This window comes from Macrobrachium rosenbergii, chromosome 47 (genome assembly GCF_040412425.1).
Source record: "Macrobrachium rosenbergii isolate ZJJX-2024 chromosome 47, ASM4041242v1, whole genome shotgun sequence".
Classification (NCBI taxonomy): Eukaryota; Metazoa; Arthropoda; class Malacostraca; order Decapoda; family Palaemonidae; genus Macrobrachium; species Macrobrachium rosenbergii.
Genome location: NC_089787.1, coordinates 40,229,026 through 40,250,066, shown reverse-complemented (window position 1 = coordinate 40,250,066; position 21,041 = coordinate 40,229,026).

Genomic DNA, 21,041 nt, shown 5'->3' with positions numbered 1-21,041 from the left:
TATTTTGCCTTGAGGTAGACTGTCTTATGCAATGACTTATTTTCCGACAATGCAATTTCAGTTACGCTTATTTTTATATTGGAATGTCTTATGCAATGACTTATTTTCCAGCAATACAATTTTAATTATGGTTATTTGTATATTGGAATGTGTCATGTAATGACTTATTTCCCAACAATACAACTTCAGTTACGGTTATTTTTATATTGGAATATGTCTTATGCAATGACTTATTTTCCAGCAATACTGTACAGTTTTAATTATGGTTATTTCTATATTGGAATATGTCTTATGCAATGACTTATTTCCCAACAAAAAATTTCAGTTATGCTTATTTTTATATTGGAATACATCCAGATCAGATTTTCTCTAATTGCCCTGAACTAAACTCATTCCTCATTGGGTGCGAATTACGATCGCCAGCTACCGACTTTCTCTTCGTCTCTTGAGAATAAATTAAGTCTCTCCTGTGTTGCTGTACCCAGGAAATATGGATGAGCATGGCACCATGTCTGCCTTGTAGCGCTGTTTATTGCATTCATATTAGCATGATTCTTTGTGATGTTCCCATTTGATATTCGAGAAAACCGACTCTTTGGAATATAAATGTGGTTGTGTCAGTCCTTCAAAGAATAACTAAGAGAATTGGCTTCTGCCTTTCACCTTTTTATGCTTGGTCTTTTATAGTCATCATGTTGAAAAAAGGTACACCTGATAAAATTCTTGATTTTATTTCCATTTTTCTTTTTTTATTTCCATTTTTTTTTTATCAAATGTTCTGTGGTGATCTTCGTCAAATCTTTTCATGTCATAATAAGTGTACTGTATAAGGGCCAGAATCAGACTATTTCAATTAGATATCCGACCAATTTCTTCATGCATTTTTTTTATGTACTGCTGTCAATAGGACATGCAGCCAAATGTCCTCATCTACAAACAGACCCGAGGAAGTCAGATTACGGTTGTTACCTAATATATGAATACACGAAGAACGCCATGACTGTCTAAAGCAGGCTCTGTCCTGCAAGAACAGTGCACTGACGCAATTCTACCTCAGAGGAATGACAAACATGTTTCCGAAAAGAGGCAGGTTGAATGGTTCAGAAAAAGTGCATTAGCAAAATACCTCTAGAAAGAATGAACGGACTTGAACGTAAAGTGACGGAACACGCATGATTACCTAAAATTGCATATCGATAATGACTTGCTGATTTATCGTCATCCTTACCTTTGACACAAATGAAACAAGTGAAAAATGCCCCAAAGTTTCTTCGGCGCAATCGAGTGTAATGTAAAGCGTATAATGCTGCATGAAACTCTCAGCCACGGCCTATGAAACTCTCAGCCGCGGCCCATGAAACTTTCAGCCACAGCCCGGTGGTGACCTGTGTTGTTGGCACCTATAGCGGTGCCAGACGCACGATCATGGCTAAATTTAAAAATCAAATAAAAATCACTAAGGCTAGAGTGCTGCAATTTGGTATATTTGATGATTGGAGGGTGGATGATCAACACACCAATTTGCAGCTCTCTAGCCTCAGTAGTTTTTAAGATCTGAGGGCGGGCGGACAGACAAAAAATCCATCACAACAGTTTTCTTTTACAGAAAACTAAAAGGAAGTTTGCCACTAACAGGACCAAGCATTGTAATTATTCTTACACCGAGAGCAGATGTGGCAGGGTGACATCCGTCGAAAATAGAAGGAAGTCACAAAAATGAGCGTCAAAGGACCAAATCGAAGTCTCTGAACGCTAAAACGGATCCCTCGCAAGGATCCCTTGGCAGTATATCATTCCAAGGGATGTTATTTTCCTTTGTCCTCAATCTGGCCTTGAGAAGCAAGGCGCTAAATTTGACATTCGCCTGAGATTCAAAGATTCGTGGAAATTTCATATCATCCGGTTATAAATGGTAAATTTGCTGTATATATGAACACATTATATTTATATATTTATATATATATATATATATATATAATTTATATATATATATATATATATATATATATATATATATATATATATATATATATATATATATATATATATATATATATATATATATATATATATATATATATATATATATATATACATATATATATATATATATTTCATATATAATTACATCTTCAAGGGCTCTAAAATAGATAAAAACAACACATAATTAGCATAAAACTCAAACATGAAAATTTTTTACACTTAAAATTATACATTTCAAAAACCCAAGATATATTAAAATTCACAGACTATTGGACCAACCTTCCACCAGAGTAAAAGAAGCATAAGTGGAAGGAAACTAAAAATAAAAAAGAAGAAAATGCACCCCAAAACAAGAAAAGGGGATTGGCTGTTGACTGCGTGTTTTATATATATATATATATATATATATATATATATATATATATATATATATATATATATATATATATATATATATATATATATATATATATATATATATATTATATATGTATATATATATAATATATATATATATATGTATATGTATATAAATATATATATATATATATATATATATATATATATATATATATATATATATATATATATATAAATATATATAAATAAATGTATGTATGTATATTATATTACATTAGTTTTGTCCTACCACCCACCAGTCTACTCAGGTGTAAATTGATTAGAAATCTTATCACTTTACTACACCCTTCTGGCGCCACTCTGCCAAATTGGAAAAAGTTGTGTGATGAATTATATATATATATATATATATATATATATATATATATATATATATATATATATATATATATATATATATATATTATATATATATATATAATATATATGTGTGTGTATAAACATATATGAAATAATACATATATATGTACACATATGTAAATATATGTATGTATATCGACATAAAACAATATTTGCGACCTAATATTTTTGAACATGAAAAAAGTCATGAATAAGTACACACACATATATATATATATATATATATATATATATATATATATATATATATATATATATATATATATATATATTATATATAATATATATAAAATATATAAATGTAAGCAGGTCTCTGTCTGTATGTATGTATGTATGTATGTATGTATGTATGTATGTATGTATGTATGTATATGCGCAGTAAAATTATGAAATTACGTCGAAAGTTTCCTCGCACAACTGGCAAAAATTGACTATTTCCGACATATTTTAATATTTTTATTGCATAAAATTTCGAAGATTTGTACAGCAATACTTTTACCGATCCCTGCGGTTCACAAATATCGTTTGAAGTTTTTAAGGCTGCATTATGAATTCAGGCCATTTTTACTTTCTTCTCCTCGAAAGCCGCCTCTCCCGCACCTTCCCTTTATTCAAAGGGGTGGACCCGGTTTAGCCTTGTGCAACCGAACTAAATTAAGCCGGATGCTTAGTTGCGGCACAGGGCTCTTCCTGAGAAAAGATCTTTTCATCATAATGCTCCCTTTCACACTAACGATCAATTAGGTTGCTGCCGAGTCCGCGAAAGTCCGTTCGAGCGAAGTGGGTGGGGTTTTGGGGGGGAGTGTGATAAACGTACCTTGAGTATGGTCTACCTGCTGGACAATTGTCTTGCTTTATTCATTACTGAGAGATTCCATGTCCTTCTTAGGAACCTCTTCCTTTATCAACCAGGATAAATGCAATAAAAGTAAAAGCTTATAGGTCTTAGAAGGGAAGCAGCTGCCAAGTATATTTTTTTACTTGTCATAAAATGAAAGGTTATAGAATGTTAGTCTTTAATAGAGTCCACTGTTTAGTAGGGCATTCCAGATGGACTCCGCTTGTTACTCCTCGTTGAAAGCTGCAGTCGAAAGTAAATGAATTACTGCTTATCACTTAAGCTGAATCGTATTTAAGTGAATGAAGCAATAACACCAAATAAACAAGTGTAAAATGCGCCTAAGTTTCTTCGGAGCAATCGAGTTTTCTGTACAGCCGCTACGGCGTATAATCAAGGTCAGCGAAAATAAATCCATCTTTCGGTGGTCTCGGTATAATGCTGTATGAGCAGCGGCCCATTAAACTTTAACCACGACCCGGTGGTGGCCTATCCTACATCGTTGCCAGAAGCACGATTATGACTAACTTTAACCTTAAATAAAATAAAAACTACTAAGGCTAGAGGGCTGCAATTTGGTATGTTTGATGATTGAGGGTGGATGATCAACCTACCAATTTGCAGCCCTCATGCCTCAGTAGTTTTTAAGATCTGAGGGGGGACAGAAAAAGTGCGGACGGACAGACAAAGCCAACACAAAAGTTTTCTTTTACAGAAAACTAAAAGCATTGTTTACGAAACTTAAAAGAAAAGTGACTTACGCACATCAGAATCTCTAATCTCGAATTATGCAACAGAAGTTTCACAACACCAGTCTCCCTTTCTATCAGCATTGTGGCGAATTCTCAGGAGTTCCAACATATTGTTGATTTTCCTCCTCTCAGATCTGATATCTCAAAAAGAAAAGGACTCTGTGTTTCTTTTATTTGAACATTATTTAAATAGCGCCGTATCAGCATAAATGTAAAGCGTTCATTGAGTTCCCGGTTTATATAGTAAGCGCGAAACTTGAGTATATGCATATTTTATCAGTGTTGACTCCAAACTGCATTTACTGTTGCCACTCTTACAAAGCACGCTAAATGCATAATGATAAGGCTCGCCATTCTGAACAAAAACAGACAGGCTATTTGGACCGTCAGAGCCTGAGATCGCTCACTGACAGTTCTTGGGACTGCAGAAAGGCGACTTTTTACTTTATCTGTTTATTTTTGCAGTTTATGAAATGACACGAAGGAAATACACTAGAAGGCAATTTGGTATAATTTTTGCAGCTAATTATATAAATGGACAGTACTTTGACGTAAGCTGATATGGTCAGATACGCATTCTCTGAGATTTGAAAGTTGAAAGAAAAAGTTATACCACTTGAATTTAGTGAAAAACTTTTTACTGCAGAATGTTATATCCCAACTAAAGCTTTATGTATGAAAAGTAAGGTATATTATTATCCTTACTGGGAATAGAAGAAAATTTTATATGCTTCCTTACGTCTTTTTTAAAGGAGAAGAAAATTGTTGCTACGGAAACCGAATTTTTCTCCTCCCTGTGCAAAAAAGATCATTACTCACGCCTTCATTAGAGAAAAACACAATCGTCGCCACCATAACTTTATTCTCAGAGGGAAGAACAACATTATTCACCATACCTTCCCTAGAGAAAAGAGACCTGTCACCACAGTATTTTTCACGTCAAACCGGCTGACGTTCAATGAATTTAGAATGGAGTTACCCTCGGATCGACAGCAACCGCGCCCAAAATGCAAAATCCGACGAGGATTCATGGGCGAACCTATTTAAGTTCGAGATGACGGTGCGAAAATAATGATTGTGGTTGGAGGTCCCTCTATCTTTTTTATTTTTTAAGTCAGTCGTTTTACTCTACGATTCCTTCGCTGGCAGCAGATCAGCGTCACACGTCATCGCCCTTTTTATCCCGGACCGTTTCCCTTAAAAAGATTGTCGTCTTTGTGAAGGAGAAATCGGGGAACTGATGGCCACGGTATCTTTCAAGTAAAAATGGTTTTGAACTGGGTGGGCGAGGCGCTTCAAGTGTAGAGTTGAGCACAGTCGATTTTGTTTAATAAATTCTCTCTCTCTCTCTCTCTCTCTCTCTCTCTCTCTCTCTCTCTCTCTCTCTCTCTCTGAGCATATTTTGTGGGAATGTTTTCATCTTTACTTTTGACCCCCGAAGCTCTTATGTAAGTTTAGCCTTTGTTTTCTGATCAACCTCCACTAGTTATTGACAGCTTGAAAATGAAATTTGCAAATTTCCAGCTGTCAATTACTAGTGGAGGTTCGATCGGAAAACATAAAGGCTGAACTATTTGCAAATACCTCTGTTTACTGAAGCATATTGAATAGATTTATTTTTTGCGGATATATAAGTGAAAATAACAAAGGTTCTTGTGAGTTTCTGGTCAGTATCAACAGTAGTGTTGTAATTTACATTATTACGAAAATGCAATACTAGCGAAGTAATAGCCTGGTTAGGAAATATTTTGACCACTATGGAGGTCACAAATCCTTCAGTGAATGGTTCTAATTTTATCACTTGCATTTTGAATTCTTTTCCTCCTCCTACCTTACATAACTATTAAGAACGTAGCTTCTAAACTTGATAATATATTATTTGTAACGCAATGAAACAATCAGATCCTGTGATTATCATATTTCTGATACCTTCTACTTTTCTCCCTATTTCATTTACTGTCATCCTCTAGTTTAAGATTTTAATCTCTCTCTCTCTCTCTCTCTCTCTCTCTCTCTCTCTCTCTCTCTCTCTCTCTCACAGACACTTACTTCACGTTTAGTTCAATCTACTCTAATAATTGCGCCATTACGATCACGTCAGGGCGCGTAAGAAAACAGATGCAGGGCGCATGCGCAACCTCGCATAATTCTTACATCGGCAATTTCTTTTTTGGACAATGCGATCACTCTGTCCGGGAAAGGCGGAGGAGGAAGAGGGCGAGCATCAGGCAGTACTTTCGAAGGTAATAGTAGATTGGGCGTGATGGAGATCGCCGTTGCTCGCTCATAAACATACGGATAATATTCCTAAGAGACATTAATCCGCCAGGAGAGCCGCACTTGGGAACTCGTATTTCAGGAAAAGTTATGAAAATGATACACCATTTTTGCTGGATTCCAGTCATCCAGTTCTCCGAGGAGGTTGCTGCGGATGAATCAAGTGGTTCGTCACGTGCAAAAGAAAACTTGTGCGAGGGGAGTTATGTTCTGGTGGTTTACTTTGAAAATAAAATAGCATGCAGTTTGATTTTCAGACAGCAGGCACTTTATTACATCACACTGATGATGGCAAAATCAGACGAAAGCGAACAAGTCGCCCATAATTTGAAGGCTCCAAGTGAGCAGTATTGTGTCAAATAAAGCCACCACAGATAATGAAAATAAGCATAATTTTTTCGGTGCTTTTGCAACAGTGATGAGAAAATGAGGGATGCAAACTTTACACGCCATTTGGTGACTTAGATCACACACATTTACATGAACGCTTTGTTTTCGTTTCCGGGATCCTAACTGAGTGAACGAGAAGTTACCTTTGTCTTTTGCGGAGTATTTTCTTTCGAAGGAATCTACACTTCTTCGCCGAATTGACCTCTGATTGGGGACGGTGCATTATCGTGCCAGGTCATTGGCATTTCTTCGTTCAGAGATGGCCCAGGGCACGGTTTTTGCAGCATTGTCCTTCTCGGTTTTAATTATATATATATATATATATATATATATATATATATATATATATATATATATATATATATATATATATATATAATATATATCTATATATATCTATATATATATATTATATATATATATATACAGTATATATATATATTTCTATATATATATACATATATATATATATATATATATATATATATATATATATATATATATATATATACATATACGTACATACATATATATGTATATATATGTATATATATTATTAAAGACACTGAAAAGGACAATATGTATACAGTATATATATTATATATATAAAATATATTTATGTATGCATACATATATATACACATACATATAAAATATATATATAATATATGTATATATATATATATATATATATATATATATATATATATATATATATATATATATATATACACACACACACACACACATACAGTATATACACACACACCATCTGCTGTTCATTCTTAGGGATTTACTGGAAAAAGTCAAAGGTATGCAGAGCCGGAATCTGTTTGTTCTCTACCAACTGCGACGTATTCTTGACCAAAATGTTACTGTTAATTAAGATACATTTGAATAATTAGGTTCTGTTTTTACATCGCATTAATGGTATTCTATTGGAAAACAAAGCCAAAAACATCAAAACAGGAAAATTAAGTCTAACCAAGAATTAGTCGAAAGATAAGTCATATGCATCAAGGAATCCATGCTGCTACAGTGCTGTGAATTTTGATGTTCCTAATTTATTCATCTTGACGCACTTGGGAGGTTATATTTTCCTTATGCCTAAAATAATTTTCTAATTGTTTTTCCGGGTAGACGACGGTTCCTAATCTTCACTGGACAAGTATTCCGTGGTATGAATTCTAAAGCCACTCGAGGAGCAATAACCTTGCTAACTTTAGGCCAGTTTTACCTAACGGCAATTCGACTATGGACTGATCATTCTTGAACTAGGTAGTAACAGTGAAGTTTATGCGTAACTTGGTGCATATAAACAATAATAAACTAAATCCGAAGCTTAAGATAGTGCTGTATTATTATTATTATGGTTATCATTATTATTCAGTAGATGAAACTATTCATATGGAACAAACCCACAGGGGCCATTGACTTGAAATTCAAGCTTCCAAAGAATATGGTGTTCATTAGAAAGAAGCAAGAGGAAGTTAAAGGGAAATACAGAGAGAAGATATCCCACTTTAAAAAAAACAATAAATTAATAAATAGATAAAAATATATTAAAATGCAAAGAGAATAGTATTAGGGTAGTAATGCATTGCATCTTCGCTTGAGCGAAAGAAGTTCCAACTGCACATCTCTGGGAGTCTGTTCCACACTCCAACGGCGTGAGGAATAAAGGACCTCTGGAACTGAGAAATTCGACAGCGAGGCACATTTATTGCACATTGGTGCTGCTATGCAGCGAATCTTGTTGCTCTCGGTAGATAATATATAATGACAGCTTTTACATTAGCTTCTGAATATACTATATATTTCTAACATATTACCATTCACATATTTTATGGCTTTTTTATATTCACTTACTAAGGGAGACGGATGACCCGGTGGACCCAGTACGTGTTATGTGTGATTTATTCAGGAATCTCAATTTCTGTTTATCTTTTTTTTTGGACTTTTGGGATTTTTCCCGCGTAAGTTCTAAGACCAGTCTTTTGTTTGTAAGAGGCGAGGTCTGTTCCCACTCGAGAGGGCAAATGCATCGACCCTTTGTTTGTCCAAGATCAAGGTTAAAGACAGCTGCATGGATTTGTTTTATTTATTTATTTATTTTGGGGAGTAATTTAAGCCACATTTCCATTGCCTGATATCAAGGTCTATGGGGATGTGTGTACCATAATTGCTTCTTTTGAACAAGTTGGTGGTATAAAAGGTTTTCTTACGAAAATTTTTATTCTTGGTTTCACTATGCCTTGTGAATTGTTCAGATTAATTTCGCTTTGTTGAAATTGATGATATTTTTCATCCCTTGGGTAGTTTTGGCATTTGGCTAATGGTTATTTAATTCGTTGATATATATTTTTTTAAAATTCGGTGATATCGGCGATATCAGCTGAACCTAAACCTATCACCTGTAAACCACATAAGAATTGGAAATCTAATACTGCACTTGACAATATGCAGTTTAATACAGTTTTTGTTATACCCTGTACTGCATTCATGCCAGATATTACCCAAGTGATTAGGCAGCTCAAATTAAATTTTGTTGTTACTCTAAGTGTTATTTTCAGAGGAAATTGAAAATTATTGCTGTTAGCTTTTCCGTTTAAAACACTCATTGAAAACTGATCCGGTTTCGGAGTGTCTTTGTATGTAATAAGCAATTTATAATCAGGCCTTCTTAAAACATAAATTCTCATTAAAAGTACTGGTTAATTTCTTTTATTTATTTATTCATATGTACCAGCAGATTCCCTTGTTGAATGTCTCGGTATCTTTTTCTTGTTATTTTCCAGGCTCTGGAATTCATCTCCTGTTTTTGTTTTCCCCAGCTCTCCCGTTCCATAATTTTTTTAAAGGGTAGATAGGTCGTTTCCTTTCAGGATAAGACCCCATCCTCTCCCCCCACAAATCCCTTTTTGTGTTTATTGTCAGTCCTACTGGACCCACCTTTGTAGAAATTGGATTATGGAGGTATTAAGAATGCAAGACTTGACGATAACCCCAACTCATCCCCCACATCCCATCCCCCACATCCCATCCCCACCCCTGCCCCGCTCCTACCTCCTCCTTTCATCTTAAGAAACCATAAAATATGTACCCTTTAAATCAGAAAGCACTGAGAATTTTATATTTGCAAACTTTATTCGTCGGAAATAACTATAATCCCGCATGCGAGTTACTTGGTCTTCCCTGTACTGTAAAGAGACAATTATTGCTAATTACAATTTTGTTTTGCTATTATTGTAGAAATGTTCTGTTTTCGTATCAGGTCATAAATTTCATTTTTTTTTTTTTTTAGAATGACGTCTGGCGCTGCAGGAAATTAGAGTTCAGTTTGAAATCTCTTCGCGTCTTTTTTTATTTCGTGTATTTTTTGTTAATTGCCGAAAGTGTGAGAATACCTGGCAACCTCAACAGGGCAAAAATATTTACATTTTTTTTTATGCCACCGGAAATCAAGAGACTGAAGAAGAAGAAGAAGAAGAAGAAGGAAGAGGAGGAGGAGGAGGAGGAGGAGGAGGAGGAGGAGGAGGAGGAGGAGGAGGAGGAGGAGGAGGAGGAGGAGGAGGAGGAGGAGGAGGAGGAGGAGGAGGAGGAGGAGTTAGGTTTTGGTGCCTCTCGTCACGTCTGTGGTTTCACCATAAAAGGGTAATCAAGCAACTACTAAAATTATTCGGTCTTTGGGAGAGCCACAAGAATAAGTTTGAATAATTCTCCTTTTAATCGTCTTTTCCTAATTATTTAAAAGTGAAAATTTTCTTCACGCTTCTGCTCACCCTGGTCTGAGTTCTGGCAGCACGACATAAGGATTTTCCTATCGATAAAAATTTTGGTAATGTTTAAAACTATCAAAATAAATTGCAAATAATTTTTTTTTACGTACCTGGTCAAATCTTGCTAGACGTGTCTATCAAAGCAATGAAAGTTTAAAAGGAATCTCTTATCGTGTAAATATCGTTATAAATTTGATGAATTTTTCAATATATTTTAGCTCCGCAATTTTTCGGTCTATGTCCCGTCAATTCTCACGCATAAAACCGCTGCATGCAGGTTTGAGAAGCCTCGGTTTCTATAAGCTTCTAGATGTGGAGGAGGGATAAGGCCGCCCTCTCGAGATTTCCTATCTGCAATCGCCAGTCTACTCCATTATATATAAAAATCGCGGGCGTTGCATAAACTAGACCTATTGAGAGCGTGCTTCTTACACGCATAGCTGTCATGTGCGTGCCTCGTTACGAGGGCGCTTTTGTGCTTTCTTGCTCGTTAAGTGTCTTCCTCGTGCATGCTTGTTAAGTATATGCCCCTCGTATTCATGCCTTTTATATCGATACGCCTGTTAGTTTCTTATCTGAACTTATTGCTTCTCCCCAGCCACCGATGCTGCGCTTTGATTTATCTGCAATTGGCGTTGCTCATTACGCGCCGAATTGCCTATTTATCCCTTAATGAATAACGTGAATTGGAAGATATTCAGGGAGTAGGTTTTTGTGTATCTAGAACTCTCCACGATACTAGGTTTTCACAATTCTGATAATTATTCGATAGTTTCCGCAATGATGATAATTCTCTAAAGGTTTTTTTTTCACTATTAAAGTGATTCCAGGGGTTTTGCAATAGAAATAGTTATTCAAAATTTCAGTTTAGACTTGAAAAGTGTATTTCGAAAAAGTCACTTGAGAATGTGTTTGGTGTGACAGGATTTACCAAGGTCCAGAGATCAGAATTAATCTTTGGAGTCTTCCATCAACCATGGTAGACATTAACACTTTGAGGATACCTTGGTCTCTTAGAAGCAATTTAACATGTTGTTTTCTTGCATTTTTCCTTAACAGAAAGAAAAACGCTAACATTTTATGTCCATAAAACTTCTGAGTATTTAGATATATCTGAAAAGGCACAAAATTTGTTCAAAGAACTGAACAAGTTAATATTTTATATAAAGATTTCACATCATCAATCTAAAGAAGCAAAATAAACATGAAAGGCCATAATGTGATGATTAGTGTAATATTAAATAATTATTGGCCATAAAAACAATTAGAAATTAAGTAAATGGTTGAATATTTCTGTAATATAGCTGACCCTATCACACAGAGTGAATAGAGCCTATTACATGAAGTCCTGATGAGACTAATTTTATTTTTACATAAGTTGGAGAAATTAAAACTGGGTAATCAAATACGGCAGTTTGGTCATTAAATCGAATAACTTGCAGCAAAATTGACTGAATTGCTTTCGACTGCTATAAAAATTATTTTAAAGACAAGGTAGTTTAGACTACATGGAATGCATACAGGATGTAACTCAGTTTTTGACATTTACATGAGATAAACAAAATAACAACATAATAATGAATAATGACTGTTTAACAACCATCACATGGGCGTCGGGCCGACTGTATAGTAGGATCATTTCAATAACTGGACGAACCTCTCAGCCTTTATAGGAGGTTATTTTGTTCTAGGCAAGATTAAACAGCAGTCTCTCCTGTGTTTGTAATTAACTGGTCTCTCCTGTACATTTGGTCGAACTGTCTCACCCATGAGTGGTATAAACTTCTCATCCCTTCATCGGGCCACGTCATATCTCACCAATGAATCTGGTCGAATCGTCTCACCCAAGATTCTGGTCGAATCATCTCACCCTGTAGTAGAGTTGTCTCGCCCTTGCCTCACACTGAATCATTTTGCATCAGATTATAACCATCCCACCCAAGGATCTGATTTAACCGTCTCACCCAAGTGTCTGTTGGAACCCTTTCTTCACTGCATCTGGTTGAATCGTCATCTTGTTTCTTGTCAAATGATCTCCTCTCTACATCTGGTCAGAATTTTTGCTGCTCCTACCATCTTCTCCCTTCATCTGGTTGAGTTGTCTCACGCCAGCCAGGTCAGACCATCCCTTTCCGTCCCTGCTTCTGGTTGAATAATCTCATCCCTTTGTCTGACTGAATTGTGGCAACTCTCTATCTGGTTTAATATTCTTATACCTGCATCTGGTCAAATCACTGAGCCCTTATGTCTTCTGGAATCCTCTTGCCCTGACATCAGGCTGGACCATCTTACCCATATTTTTGGTCAACTAGTCTTATCCTTGTGTCAGGTCGAGGCTTCCCACCCTGGGCACGTGGTAGAAATGTCTTACCGTTTTGGGTCGAATAGTCTTATCCTTTTGCACCCATGCAGCAGGTTGAATATTCTCCCTAGTATTTAGTCTAACTGTCTCACCCTGCATGCGGTTTACTTATTTCACCCTTGCTTCTGGCTGAATGCTATCTTGCCTGCTTTTAGTCAAATCATAACTTCCTTGCTCACCCCTTGTATCTGGTCGAATCATCTTGCCCATGCCCAGTCACACCCTCTCGCAGTTCCATCCGCTCGAATAATTTAACCATTGGGCCTGGTCAAACTGTCTCACCCTCGCTTCTTGTTGAATCATCTCCCCCCTTTTTCCCTGGTTTATTCGTCCTCCACCCAGCGCCCCCCCCCCGTGTCTGGTTGACTCATTTCATCCCTGAATCTCGTCAAATCATCTCCCCTGAGCTTCGGGTCGAATCATTCAATCCCTGTGTCTGTTCGTTCGTTCGTTTAGAGTAAACCAGTCTTGTGCTGGCAAGGGACCTTGCTCTAGGGCAGCCTGTTAACTGGTGTCTGTTCAGGTCGTTTCATCCCTGTGTCTGGTTGTCCCACCCTGATGCCTGGGCCTATGGTTTGCTGAACATCTAACTCCTTGTCTGGTTGAATGGTCTCCCATCTTCTGGTCGAATCATTACCTCCCAACTTCAAGTCGAATCATCACTTAACATCTTCTGGTCGAATCATCCCACTCCTGTGTCTGTACAGCTAATCAAGTCACCCTTGCATAAGGTCGGATCATCTCCCTACCCCTGGTCAAATCATCATCTCCTTGCTTCTGGTCGAATCATCCCACCCTTGCTTCTGGTCGACTATTCTCAACCATGCGTCTGCATCTGGTCAAATTAGGCTTAACCTTTTGAAGGGCGACGTCTGTCTCGCCAAATGCACGGAAGCACAAAGACAAAAAATTGTTGTTTGAAAACCTGAGACACTAAAGAGAACCTGGAGAGTACGCACGCACACACACACACACACATACACACACACACACACACACACACACACACATACACATACATGTTCGACAAGGCTCTCCTATTCGTACACGACTTACGTGGTTTCTCTCTCTCTCTCTCTCTCTCTCTCTCTCTCTCTCTCTCTCTCTCTCTCTCTCTCTCCTACCCTTCCATCACATCCGGGATCTCTTCTTTATGGCTGGGTAATTCATTGACGGGTTTATCCGAACCCACCGTCATCGTCCAGTGGCTAAGCCGACTACCCACAGCAAACATTGTCTTTACTTGTGCGCTAGAAGCATTTTAAGTATTGGGTATGACAACGTGGCCAATCACGAGATGCTGAGAGATCATTATGGATTTCTCGATATACATGACATTGTGTGTATGTGTGTGAGAGAGAGAGAGAGAGAGAGAGAGAGAGAGAGAGAGAGAGAGAGAGAGAGAGAGAGAGAGAGAGAGAGAATTTCCGCACCAATCACAAAGCAATGGGAGGCAGTAGAACTGCATTCTGAGAGATTGCAGGTTACCTTTGTTTTTTCAACGTAAACTTTGATTTATATATATATATATATATATATATATATATATATATATATATATATATATATATATATATATATATATATATATATATATATATATATATATATATATATATATATATATATATATATATATATATATATATATATATATATATATATATATATATATATATATATATATATATATATATATATATTATATATATATATATATATTATAATATATATAATATATATATATATATATATATATATATTATAATATATATATATATATATATATATATATATATATATATATATATATATATATATATATATATAATGAAAAAAATTCGAGAGAGAGAGAGAGAGAGAGAGAGAGAGAGAGAGAGAGAGAGAGAGAGAGAGAGAGAGAGAGAGAGAGAGAGAATCCAAGGAAATTCCAACATCATCTAAGGTGTAACTATTATTAGAAGACTGAATGTCAACGAAATGAGAGGTATGGAGTTTCAGACGCTGTCATGTTTTCTGCAATTGCCGGCGATGGGTTTGACATTACAGAAATAATAGACATTTATATATAAACGTCCTCTTCTTAACAAGAGACATGCGCAGTTGGATGGTGACAAATAGGCTTACACAGGGAAAAGCTTTCAAGCAAGATTTGCTTGCGATGAGATCAAAAGCGAACATAAAAAAAAAAAACTCATCTTCGTGATGCTGCAAGCTGACAAACACAGACATCACAGACAGTACAAATCTTCAGGTGATTTGGACAAGTGACAAGCGACATGCGCACTGTGTGAGCATTCCTTTATTGTACACAGTTTGTTTCTTTAACCGGTGAAGAAGTTACCGCGTCATGCACCTACATATGTACAGAAGGGGATCTCACCTGCATTTCCTTGCAAGCGTCCAAATCTCCCAGGAGAAAAATAAAATTTTACCGATATAAAAGTTTGAAAATTATGAGCTACAAATGACGTGCAATAAAGATGGAGGTGAGAAGCAACCGGCGGTTCGTAAAAAGAAGAAGAAGAAAAAAAAGGCTAACAATAAAAGACAAGAAAATTTTATTTTGAAGCGCACGAGTAACCAATCGTCCCCGGGAGCCAAATTTGTCCTCAAAATCTTGCAGGAAATTTATGTCATGAAGGGCCATTTCACCATCCGCAGGGAGCACAGATACTATCAAACCGAGAAAAATAAACATGAGCAGATGTAAACATGTGATGCTCAGATGTTACAAAAAAATTTGCAATAAAAACTTGAGAGAAAACCATTTTTGTCAAACACGAGATATACAAATTGCTCCAGTAAGAATAAAAACAGAGAGAGAGAGAGAGAGAGAGAGAGAGAGAGAGAGAGAGAGAGAGAGAGAGAGAGAGAGACTTTTTCAAAACTGTGCATTAGATTAGTGAAAAGTTCCTCTTATTGGTCGACCCTCGTTGATGAAGTGCTGGCGAGACCTTGCTCTCCTCTCCCGGAGTTTATTGTTTTTATTTATATTTTTTTTGGCGATGATTGCGCCTCGATGGCAGATTAATTCGCTACGCTGAATATCACTTCGTGTTGAAACTCTTCGCACTTTTTCTTATCGTCTTCATGGTATTAGGACGCTGGTCATCCATCTTAATTGCCGTCCGCGTCTCTTTGCCGATTACTTGCGATGCATCTTGTTTATTGTAAGGTGGCGTTTTCAGTTGGAAATTCATTTTAACAATGGATGTGTCGTGAAAAATGTCATGAAACAGAGTACTTTTTAATAGTTTATTTAATATTCGTAGGCCTCATGTTCTGGTGATGGAATGATAGACGGAATTTAAATTTTTTCTAACAACTTAGCAGCTGAAGATACAAATTTTTAGGACATTGAAAATGTCTGCATTTCGTCTTGTCATTTTCGAAGCTGACCATTTCCTCTCTCTCTCTCTCTCTCTCTCTCTCTCTCTCTCTCTCTCTCTCTCTCTCTCTCTCTCTCTCTTTGTGACACTCCTACCGATTATTTCTTTTGAGGTGGTCTGAAATGCGTAATGATCACGTCCGGCCAAGTACATGCAATGAAAACGCCTGCAATTAAGGAGAGAGAGCTTAATCTTCCCAAGGTGTACTGTACGCTAAAAAGTGGATGACCCCAAACGCACTCCAGCAGGAAGACAAACTCTTTTCCTTTTCTCATATGACGAAACACCGCTTCGATGAAAATAAAATCATTAGAGGAACATAAAATCATTATAAGATCATAATTGTGACTGTAACTTAATTTTTTCGGAAAATTTTTTTCTGATCTTGGAAATTAATTATATTTGGGAATTCTTAATTAAGTCAAGATTCATTGTTTGACAGCACACACAAACACAAGCACATACAAACAAACAAACAAACAAACAAACAAAAACAATTAAACAAACAAACACACACACATAAACGTGAAAGGAGCATCGTTTCTATAGGGGCCAAACAGTACTTCACTAAACATTGGTTTAGAATAGGACCACCACATTTTAAGTTCATATCAATTAATTTGCTTAAATCCTTGGATGGTATAACCTCCCCGTTTCTTTATGAGTCGCATAAGTTGCCGACTGCATCTTTATCATTACATTTGAGGCATTTTGTTTCTCCTCTTCCTTTTAGTTTTTAATTTTCTTATAATTAGGGCTTGTGGGATTTAAAAAAAATATACCGTTAATATGTCGAGCTTCCCTTGAACACATTAAACACATTCCCACACTGGTATGGTGCTTGTGCTTGCTCATATCTGTAATATGTATATACTGTGTATATATATATATATATATATATATATATATATATATATATATATATATATATATATATATATACGGAGACCAAGGGCAGATGGAGAGGCACACTGACAATCTACAGTTTTTATTGTATTGACGGCGTTTCGCATAATCCATTGCATTTTCAAGGCTGCAATGACACAACTTTGTTTAATAAAAAGGGACGTCACTACATAAAATTATAAAGATAAAAATAAAATAAAAATACATACATCGTCGTATATATATATATATATATATATATATATATATATATATATATATATATATATATATATATATATATTTTTCCCATTTTTAATTTTTATATATATATATATATATATATATATATATATATATATATATATATATATATACTTTTTTTCCATTTTTAATATATATATATATATATATATATATATATATTTCTATATATATACAGTATATATTATATATAATGTTGTATATCAATATCAGATATCTTTCATGTGAGACAGATATCAGAACTAACTGACACTTAAAACAGGATTTATTTTTTTGTCATCGAAGACCGTTACATAAATTGAGGGTTTAATTTCCCCCTCCCAGACAACAAGTTATCTACCATTGCAACTTGGCATATCCCAACAACTAACATTGCGATGAATGATGTCTCCCATAACAGCGTATATATATATTCCAATATTACCTACACGTACGTGCTTGGAGTCAGGTTCTTAACGAACACACAACCGCTTCCACCCGTGTTTCTTAGGATACCGGAAGCCATTTCGTATTAGAGCAGGGATGCCCCTGTTATTTTTATTCATGGTCCATTACAAATGATGTTTGCTATCACTGTGGAGCAAGATTTACTCTGCGGAATCATTTCCTGAGTGCAGTGATCTTGCTGGGCCGATTATCGTCGAGGATTAATGTTCGTGAATGTCTGCTTCCTTTTGACTCCCATTAGCCTCATTACCCATTAGTATGGATGACTGAAACCTCGGTATATAAATATATCTTTTTTAAGTTGTCTTAAATATCGGCAGTCGATGTTATTGAGGCTTCTATCTTGCCTCTGATTGGCCGATGTATTTGCACTGTAACGTCTTGTGGGTGATGAACAGAATGAACTTCTACCAATCACGATTAACTTCAGCGATGTCAGCTGTGGATGTTTACCGTTAGTTCCGAAAAACAGGCTCTAATACAGATGTTTCTGCGCAACCAGATGCACCTACAGTATATTTTTATATGTTTTGTACCTCGTTATGTTAAATATAAGTAATATCGTTTTGAGTATTCCTCAGTGATTCACTGAATAACACTGTTTTTCGTAGATTCACGCAAGAAATTAATCGCTGGCATATTTGAAGTAAATCTAGGAAATAGTGTCGGGCACTGCTACGGGCATCTCAGCCTCCATGAAATAGGTGTAGTGGGTAATTGCATTATTGGGCATTGGTTCGTGGATGCCTCACATTTAACGATGGAAAAGAACGTTAGCTGGTGTTCGTGCGTAATCAGTCCAGTTAATAAATCAAGTGATAAATATTGCAAATGGCGTGTTGTGACACCGCAAAGCGAAAGTTGCTTTGAAAGTCATCAGTTTAGTTCTGTCATTCATCTTATTTCCTTTCACGATTTCCACCCCCGTCAGCATCCCACTTAATGCGCTCGGTACTTTCTCATGCCTTTCATTTTTATTTTCCTCGTGCTTTGTGCAATTTACTCGTTACTCTTTACTTTACACATCCATTTGGGTCACGTATTATTACGTGAATTAGATTTGCAAATATAATTATAATATTTTTTTTATATTCTAAAATGTATAGTTAAAAAATATTCTGTCACTGGCTCTGAGCTGCAAAAGGCAGTTGCCAATGTCATGACCAATTTATGGGATGAGGACCATGCAGCTTGACTAATTCTCTCTCTCTCTCTCTCTCTCTCTCTCTCTCTCTCTCTCTCTCCATTTATGTTTAGCCTTGTACGCTAGCATTATTCTATTATTTATGCATTGCTTCAGAACTTGACGAATTCCTTGCAGGAAAATGACTGCAACCGCCTACTGTTTACAAAAGTCATATATCACCTGGGAGGAAATTAGTTCTCCCAGCTGCCCACAAATAAAATGAAACCTCAGGAATTTGTTTGAACAGCAGAGGTCCAGAAACATCTGAGGTATATGTATAAACAAGCAGGTTGACGCCCTAATTATTCAAGTCAATTACAAGTTATATATCCGGGATGCGTTCTTTTCTGCTACCCAGCATTCATCCCCCCCCAACAACCCTTACTCCCACACCCCTTCCCCTCCACAATGCAGTGCCCATCTTATACCTTCCTCTTCCCACCTTCCCAAACCCCGGCCCCCCGACCCTCCGGGTTATCTTTCTTCCTTTCCGAAGTAAATCATTCTGTCTCGAGGAGGTTATCTGTCTTGACACCGGCAGGAGAAACAACCTGTAATAATCTTACGTGGAATAATATCTCCTTCGGGAATATCTCGTTCAGACATCGAAATTCCCTAATGGCTTTCGCTACTCGTTTTTGGCTTTTGAATTTCAGACGGAACGCATCTGCTTGTTTTATTGATTTCTTAAGTGCATTTTACATTTACAGCCCCAATCACCTTTATGATTCCGGGTGGTTTAGAATTCGGAGGCTACTTATTCGGAGCGAGGAGCAAAGTGGTTTGTTTTGAAGTTTAGGGGGTTTACCAAGGCATTTTTCGCAGAGGTTTGTCATAGACTGTTCCTGGATAGAAGAATTTCTCTCTCTCTCTCTCTCTCTCTCTCTCTCTCCATATTCTGATCTCACGTCCAGTTACACACACGTTACGATTATCTATTCTTATAATCTAGTCTCTCTCTCTCTCTCTCTCTCTCTCTCTCTCTCTCTCTCTCTCTCTCTCTCTCTCTCTCTCTCTCTCTCATATACGTTCAGATCTCACTTCCAGTTACACAGTAACGATCCTCCTTGTAATCTAGTCTCTCTTTCTCTCTCTCTCTCTCTCTCTCTCTCTCTATATATATATATATATATATATATATATATATATATATATATATATATATATATATATATATATATATATATATATATATATATTCTGATCTCATTTCCAGTTACACAGTAACGATCATCCTTGTAATCTCTCTCTCTCTCTCTCTCTCTCTCTCTCTCTCTCTCTCTCTCTCTCTCTCTCTCTCTCTCTCTCTCTCGATGTGGTCGTTGTTATAGCAGTCTAGGAAATCCGGGTCCGCTTAGGTGGTCCTGCAGAGATTCATGGCAACTTTTTATTTAAGGACCATCTTCCAAGAGTGTTTGAAAGACAGTGTTTGTGTTTTTTTTAATAATTTGCTCTTTATGCACTTTATCTATAATTTCATAACTGATGTGTGTGCGTTTGTGCTTTTGTTAATCAAGAATAGTTTTTTGCTGGAACAGAGATCAGTGGATAAATCTTGTTTGAATGTTATTCTTAATCTAAAAACTTGAAGGTATGAGGTATTAAGTAGCCTTCATAATAGATCAAACTCATTGTCTCATTGGCCCAATGTATATCAGATTATTCGGAGCTTTAAGTACATTTCAATGTAGTATGTTGTTTAATGT